Consider the following 6,783-nt stretch of genomic DNA (forward strand, 5'->3'; position numbering starts at 1 on the left):
GGCACAAGAAGTGGCACAGGAAACAGCAGGATGACAGAAAACTGCTGTGTCTCCTATTCATGTTAGTTTTTACAGGGATGTTTCTTGTGGAAGTGTTTTATGGAAACACTTCTTTGTTAAGATTACCTCCAGCTAACATTTCCACATGCAAATCTGGACACTTTAGGAGCACCTTCAGGCTATATTTGAGTTGTACCACTTTGTATTCTTCCTGTTGTGTGCTTTGGTGGCACCCTTTGATGCCTCAGAGGGAGAGGGAAGCCCTATTTTATACTGCAGTGTTAGAAAATGGGGATTCACAGTGGGTGCTGGCAAGAAATCAATTTTTGGGAGAATATTTTGTGTAGTTGCAGTGACGATGGTGGCTAATTTCTGAAAATAAGCAGTAGGTCTTACTGTGGGAATTTTTAACTCTCTGCACCATGGTGAAACACTGGCATGCAGTGCAGCAGAAAGCTAGCAGAGTTTGTTTAAGGTTCTCAGTAATATGAAAATGGTTTAAAACACTGTTTAATAGCCACAGGCCTGTTTGAGGGGCTGAGAGATATCCTAGCAGCAAATGAAACACTGCAAAAGGAAATGAATGTGCTTTGTGCGTATGCAGGAAGGCACATCAAAGGCAGACCAAGGCTGGGTGATAGGCTCTTGCAAATCAACCAGGCTCTGGAGATTGCTAGTATCAATAATATTTAATATCCAGGATATCTTTCACTTCCAATATTCTGGGAAAATGGCTATCATCACAGCTCTGCTGTGATAACACCTCCCCAAGCTTCTGGGAAAGCAGCTCTTTCCTCTTCCCTGGAATCTGAACACCCCTTATGTGGCACTCACTGAGTCACTCGGCATCTCAGTGTCTCTGGCCAAGCTCAGGCTCTCCCTCCCTCACTCCCTGGCATTAATGTTTTCCCAGGCAGGGCTCTTGTCACTCTGGGGTGCTCTGCTGGGGCACCTTGGGCCACCCTGCACTGCCACTGTTGCTCATTGCTGCTAATGCCAGGCATCTGCTTAGTCTGTACAGAGCTGTCTTTGTTGTCAGAGCTGGGGATATCATCCACACAAACAGCCTGGAAGGAGCTGGGTGGTGCCTGCAGCTCCTGGGTGGCAGGCTCTGCCTGAGCCAGCAGCCCAGGGAGGGCTCTCCAGGGAGTGTCCAGGTGATGGAATTCCAGGAGTTGACTCAAAAGGCATTTCTTATTAGGTCTGGCTTTTGCAGATAAGGCAGAGAAGGCACCTGCTTACAGCTTCCAGGAGCTGGGCCTTAAAAAATGGCACTCACACGTGGGCTGATGCCTGCAAAGGAAAGAAAAGAAATGACCAGTACAAGGAGAGGACATAATAGCATGCCCTAGCTTGGGGTGTTCAGAGTCCTGCTGTCCCTGGGGTCATCCTCTCCTGTACCATCACAGAGCTCTGGAAAGGCAAGAGACATTAGCAAGTGACAAGCCTACAAGCCCAGCATCCAGGTTGTTCCTAAAATATAAGGTATTTGTGGCTAAATTACTTGTTAGCACAAAATGATTTCTTGGTGCTCAAACCCACATATTCAGAAGAATGAGTAAAAACAGTCACTGGCTAGGGCTCCACATGTGTCCCCTTCTCTTTTCCTTCTTATTTTAACTAATTACTTAAAATAATTCATTTTGCCTTTTTTTTTTGGCCTCAGGCCCCTGATGTAAGCACATAGGAATATGCTCTGTTTCTTATACATTTATTCAATCTGCTAGCCCACAATGACAGTCTGACTTACACTGAAATAATAAACCCCTCTTAGCTGTGCCTCACTTAAAAGAAGTGCACTGTGCATCATGGAAAAAAAAAATAAAAAAAGGAGCCCAGCAAAACACTTAACAAGTGGGACCTAAGACAATAAACGTAAGGCTCTAAAAATTAGGCTTGGCAAAAGTCTAATGCAGATAAAATCAATAAGGAAAGGATAAGAATATATTAACACAAAATATTTCCTGGGGAAATGGAAAAAGTTTCATAAGAGTAGATCTTAACATCAACAGAGTTATTCAAAGGGCAAGAAAAAATCTGTAGCCTTTCAGACGTTGGCCAAAAATGAAAGAAAAACAGGCGCCTTCTCAGTCAGGTCTGGCAGCAAAAGGAGCTCAAGAGGGAGTGGCAGCTGGAAATCACTCAGCTTCTGAAGTCCCTGGCACTTTGCTGCCTCTAATCCTTTTGTGGCCACCAGATCCAGAAGGATGGATGTGCCACCTGAAGTTCATTCACTTCCTTCCAGGTAGGAAAGGCAGTGATGGTTCCAAGGAGCTGCACAGCTTTCAGGCCTGTCCACTCATTCAGGTCTTCAGCTGGGGCTCAGAGTAAACTTCTGCTCTCTTTTATTGGTGTATCTTGCTTGGTGTTCATGTTACTTCTACCTGCTGGTGCTCCCACCATTGTCTGTACTGGTAACCCTTCACTGTCCAGACTGAATGTGTGACACACAGCAGCAGCTATGCCAGTCCCCACCTCTTGTTAGTCTGCTTAGCTGGCTGGGATGAGTTATTTTAAAAGTCTTTTTGAGTTATAACTAAGGTAAATCAAGTCAGTAAATCTGTACTGGCATCAGTCTGGTACTACTAGTCCTCCACAGCTTTTCCACAATGGCCTTTCTGTGCTGAGTGAGCACAGACACGTCACTTTGCTGGGAAAGGACAAGCAGCACAGGTGAGCTCACTGCACTGCACAGAGGAATGGGATTTCCTCTGTGAACCTCACATGAGGAAATATCTGTGGATTCAGTTGCTGAGTCACTTCAGCTTTGCCAAACAAAAGAAATAATTCAAATGTAGGTATGTAGCTCTGCAATGAAGGCCTCAGGGTGTGAAATCTTCAAAGACATTTCTGTTTCTGGCATGTGGAGAAACAACAGGAGGTGTGTGCCTCTGCTGACTGCCAGCAGCTGGACTGCAGCTCTTTTCACTTGTTGATGGGATTAATGCATCAGTGGGATCTCCCCTGGTCTCCATATTCCACCTTCTATTCTTTGTGCTCACTTCTGAGAGCCAGGAATCATGTGCTAGATCTACACCTCCCTAGAGCGTTTTCATGTTAGTGTTAGTCCTGAGGAATAGTGAACTGGAAAAGGAGGTTGTAGTAACACATTTCTTGACCATATTCAGCTTTATGCAATGATTCAGGAATGGTGAGATGGTGCTTGCTTAACCCCCACTTTTGATACTGATGTCATAACCAGATGTAAGCGGGCAATAAAAGTTGGCATCTTCTTAGCTGCAAACACAAGACACTTCTTCCCCTTGAGCTCATCTGTGGCAGAATATCTTTTTGCAGCTGTACCCATCACCCATCCCTGGCCCCAGAGCTGTAAACAGAACAGGCTCAGGCAGTTTGTCTCCCTGTGCTCTACAGTCTTTCACTATCAGTGGAAGAACATGCTGTCCAGCAAGGAGTTCAAAGAGCTGCTGCTGGTTTGCCTTTAATCTTCTGTTTTTCTTTTGGAATACGCAATCAAAAACCTAGAAGCATTTTTCCTGGCTTTGGATCCTTTAGCATGATCATGCTGTCCATCCTGCTGAATGTTTCTGTGGTATTTTACTGCACTAATGGATGCTGATGTACATCATTGTAACTCTTCGTTCACAGCCTGCAGTGCCTTCATTTTTCTGAGCTCTGTCTATAGAGGATCACAGAATCACAGAATATTTTAAGCTGAAAGGATGGTCCCTTGCTGTGGCACCAACTTGTAACTCTGGGGCTTTGTCTAGCAATTGAAGTGGCAAATTTCTGAGTCCTCTGTTCAAGACCTAAAGTCAATAAAGAGAGAAAGAGAACTTCTCTTAGTGGGCGAATGGCATTGGAATCCCATTTAAAGGGCAGGATCAGTGGTAACTGTGGATTGCATCTGTTCCCTGCTCCAGTTTGTATAAGCAATTAGCTAATTTCAGCTCCCAGTTCTGGCAAATCTGTGAAAAATAAAACTAGGAATAAATGTGTTTATTTCTTTTAAAATAAAGTCTCAAACTCCTAGGGAGGTGCATTTAGGATTAGCTGCTATACAGAGGATCTGGGAGAGGACCCATCTGCTTTTAGCCAAAACCAGTTGCTCTTTATCAGCCAGTTTCCTAATCCCACCTAAATTCCCTCTCTGCTCCTCCACATGGTGCTTGCCCACCCCAACTGCAGCTCACTGCAGAGTCATTTTTGGGGTGAAAACACATTTCTCCCTGCATTCCCCAGATCTGGGGGGAGTCTGTCCCCCCATCTGTATATGGCACAGCCATCCTAGCCATGCTGCTGGCATTCACCCTCCCCACCCATCCCTGTGCCACCAGCTGCTGCCTCACTATTATCCCCATTAACAGGCATGGAAATCTCCTTCAAAATGCTAAACGTGGATTCAGGACAGATTCCCCCCCACACACCCTGCCCCCCCCCCCCCCCAAAAAAAGTTTCTGTTCTGTGGCATTTGTTTTATAAACCCAGATAAAAATCTTGTTCTTACTTTTCAAGTTTGTATTTACAAAGGGTGGAAAAACAGGCATAATGACAGTTTAATGAATGTGTGCCATTAATCCTGGAGATAATCAAAAGCCTGATAAAGTCTCTAATCTTGTAAAAAAGAATTAGAAAGCTCTGAAACATCTTTTGCGATCTGTAAACCTTTTAATGAGATGCTGCATGCTTGGAGGAGGAGCCATGGAAAGGAGCAGTGCCAGAGGACATATTCTCAGCAGATTTCATCACTGGACTTCTTGTGTGATATTATTCTTGGCCAAAACTGGAGACCAAAGTCATCAATGTTGTTTTCGAAATTTCTCCTCCCATCAATGTATAAAGCTATTCTAAGAATTTGTGGATATAAATTAGGAGAGCATTCACATCTCCACCCTTTTCTTGTAAGTATCGTATATTTAAAGCACTGCTTCATCTTTAATGTTTGCAGACCTTACTAATTTCTTCATAGTTATTCCTGCAGGTGTGAAAGTTGTGCCAGTATTCAATATATATTATCCAAGAAACAAAAACAAAAACAATCAGAAGTAATAGAAGGCAATATTTCCAAGGTGTTTAAAAAGTAATGAGGAGGCCAACTTCAGAGTACTGTTTTTTGGAAATCTGTAGAAAATTCTTGCTTCAATGCTATCTATAGCTTTGCACTTTTATATGTAAAGTGCAGTTTATGTGTTGTCAGTTATTACCAGTAAGTGTCCATGAAACAACTTTGGAGGATGCAGTGACTTACAGACATTGTCCACATTTTGAGGAGCTCAAAAAGAACTGTTAATTATTGAACTTGGAGCAAAAGTGTAGGATACAAGAGCAAAATGTCCTAATGCCTGCCACTCCTGCAGGGACCTGGGAACCAGCTGGAGCTGGTGGGAAGGAATAGTAACAAGTATTGCTTCTCTTCCTCTCCAGAGACCCAAACAAAGCTGAATTTGTCCTCTGGAAAGGAGGCCGGGGGCAGCAGTCTGCCGCAGGGGGAGAGTTAAGGCTGGGTGAGAACTTTTGTCTGGCTCCCAAAAAAGGCTGAACCAATGAAGGAGCCAGAGAAGGACTGGGCTAAATAAATCCTGGAGGGTTGGGGGAGAAGTCCTGGCAGGCAGGCAGGAGGAGGGTGAAAAAAATGAGAATATTTGTGTCAGGGTTGGAAATGAGGTTTCTCTCCTTTTCTTTTCTTTTCTTTTCTTTTCTTTTCTTTTCTTTTCTTTTCTTTTCTTTTCTTTTCTTTTCTTTTCTTTTCTTTTCTTTTCTTTTCTTTTCTTTTCTTTTCTTTTCGTTTAATTTATTTTTTTTAAATTTAAATTTAGTTTAAGTTTGAACAGGATGAGAAGCACTAAGAAGCAGTGGTTGCCAGCATATGCCAGAGAAGAAACACCCCAAGGTGGTTTCCTTCAGACTCTGCTGCCACATGTGATCAACATTCAGTAAATACCCACAGGAGGGCTGATTCCCAACACATGGAGACTAAAAGTCTTCAAGACTGAAAATATGTTTAAGACCCTGAGGAGGGGGGAACATTTTTTGCTTGTCTGAGGAGCTGTGCTTTGCACCAGTCTGTGGGCAGGTGGGAGAGGTGCAGTGAATTTCCTCATGAGACACAAGGAACACAATCACTTTTAGGCTGGGGACAGGGACAAGGTCCTGCTGTCAAACCGGTCCTGAGTGTAGGTAAATGAGGAAAGAAATTTTTTGACCCTTCTTCAGAAAAGAAATTGTTCAAAATAGGAGATGCACTTGAGTAAACTCAGCAAATACAAAAAGAGAGGTCAGGGTGATAGAGCAAAGTGGAACTTCTGCACATTTTCCCCATCTTCAGATAAAGCCGTGTTGGTACACACAAGTACAACGACTGCTGAACTTTGGCTCCTTTATTTATAAAACAATATACTAATCTTAATCCCTGGACACACTGACGTAACTGAATGTCATACTTTCCAAATATAATGGATTACATTCCCATCATAAAATAAATACATTCCAGCAGTGAGCCCCCCAGCAAATAACAGAGCTCCAACAGCTGGGGAAGCTGGGGCAGGAGGTACAACAATTGGGTTATGTTGCTGAAGCCCAAAAGCAACGTTTTTGCTGGCAGCATTCTAGGAAAACCTATTATAAATGCAATGCTACCAAAAAAGTGCTCTTTTCTTTCTAGTTCTGTGCTGCATGCAAAAGCCATTAAAAAAAATCCTGGATAAACAAATATACTCTTTTCCATATGACCTTTTCTTGAATGTCTTCAAAAGTATATTGTCTTTTCAGTTTAACACAATATTTGTCAGCTTTTATTTATAGCTTAAAAGAAAAGCCTTCCTC

The sequence above is a fragment of the Erithacus rubecula genome, assembly GCF_903797595.1.
Source record: "Erithacus rubecula genome assembly, chromosome: 3".
NCBI lineage: Eukaryota > Metazoa > Chordata > Aves > Passeriformes > Muscicapidae > Erithacus > Erithacus rubecula.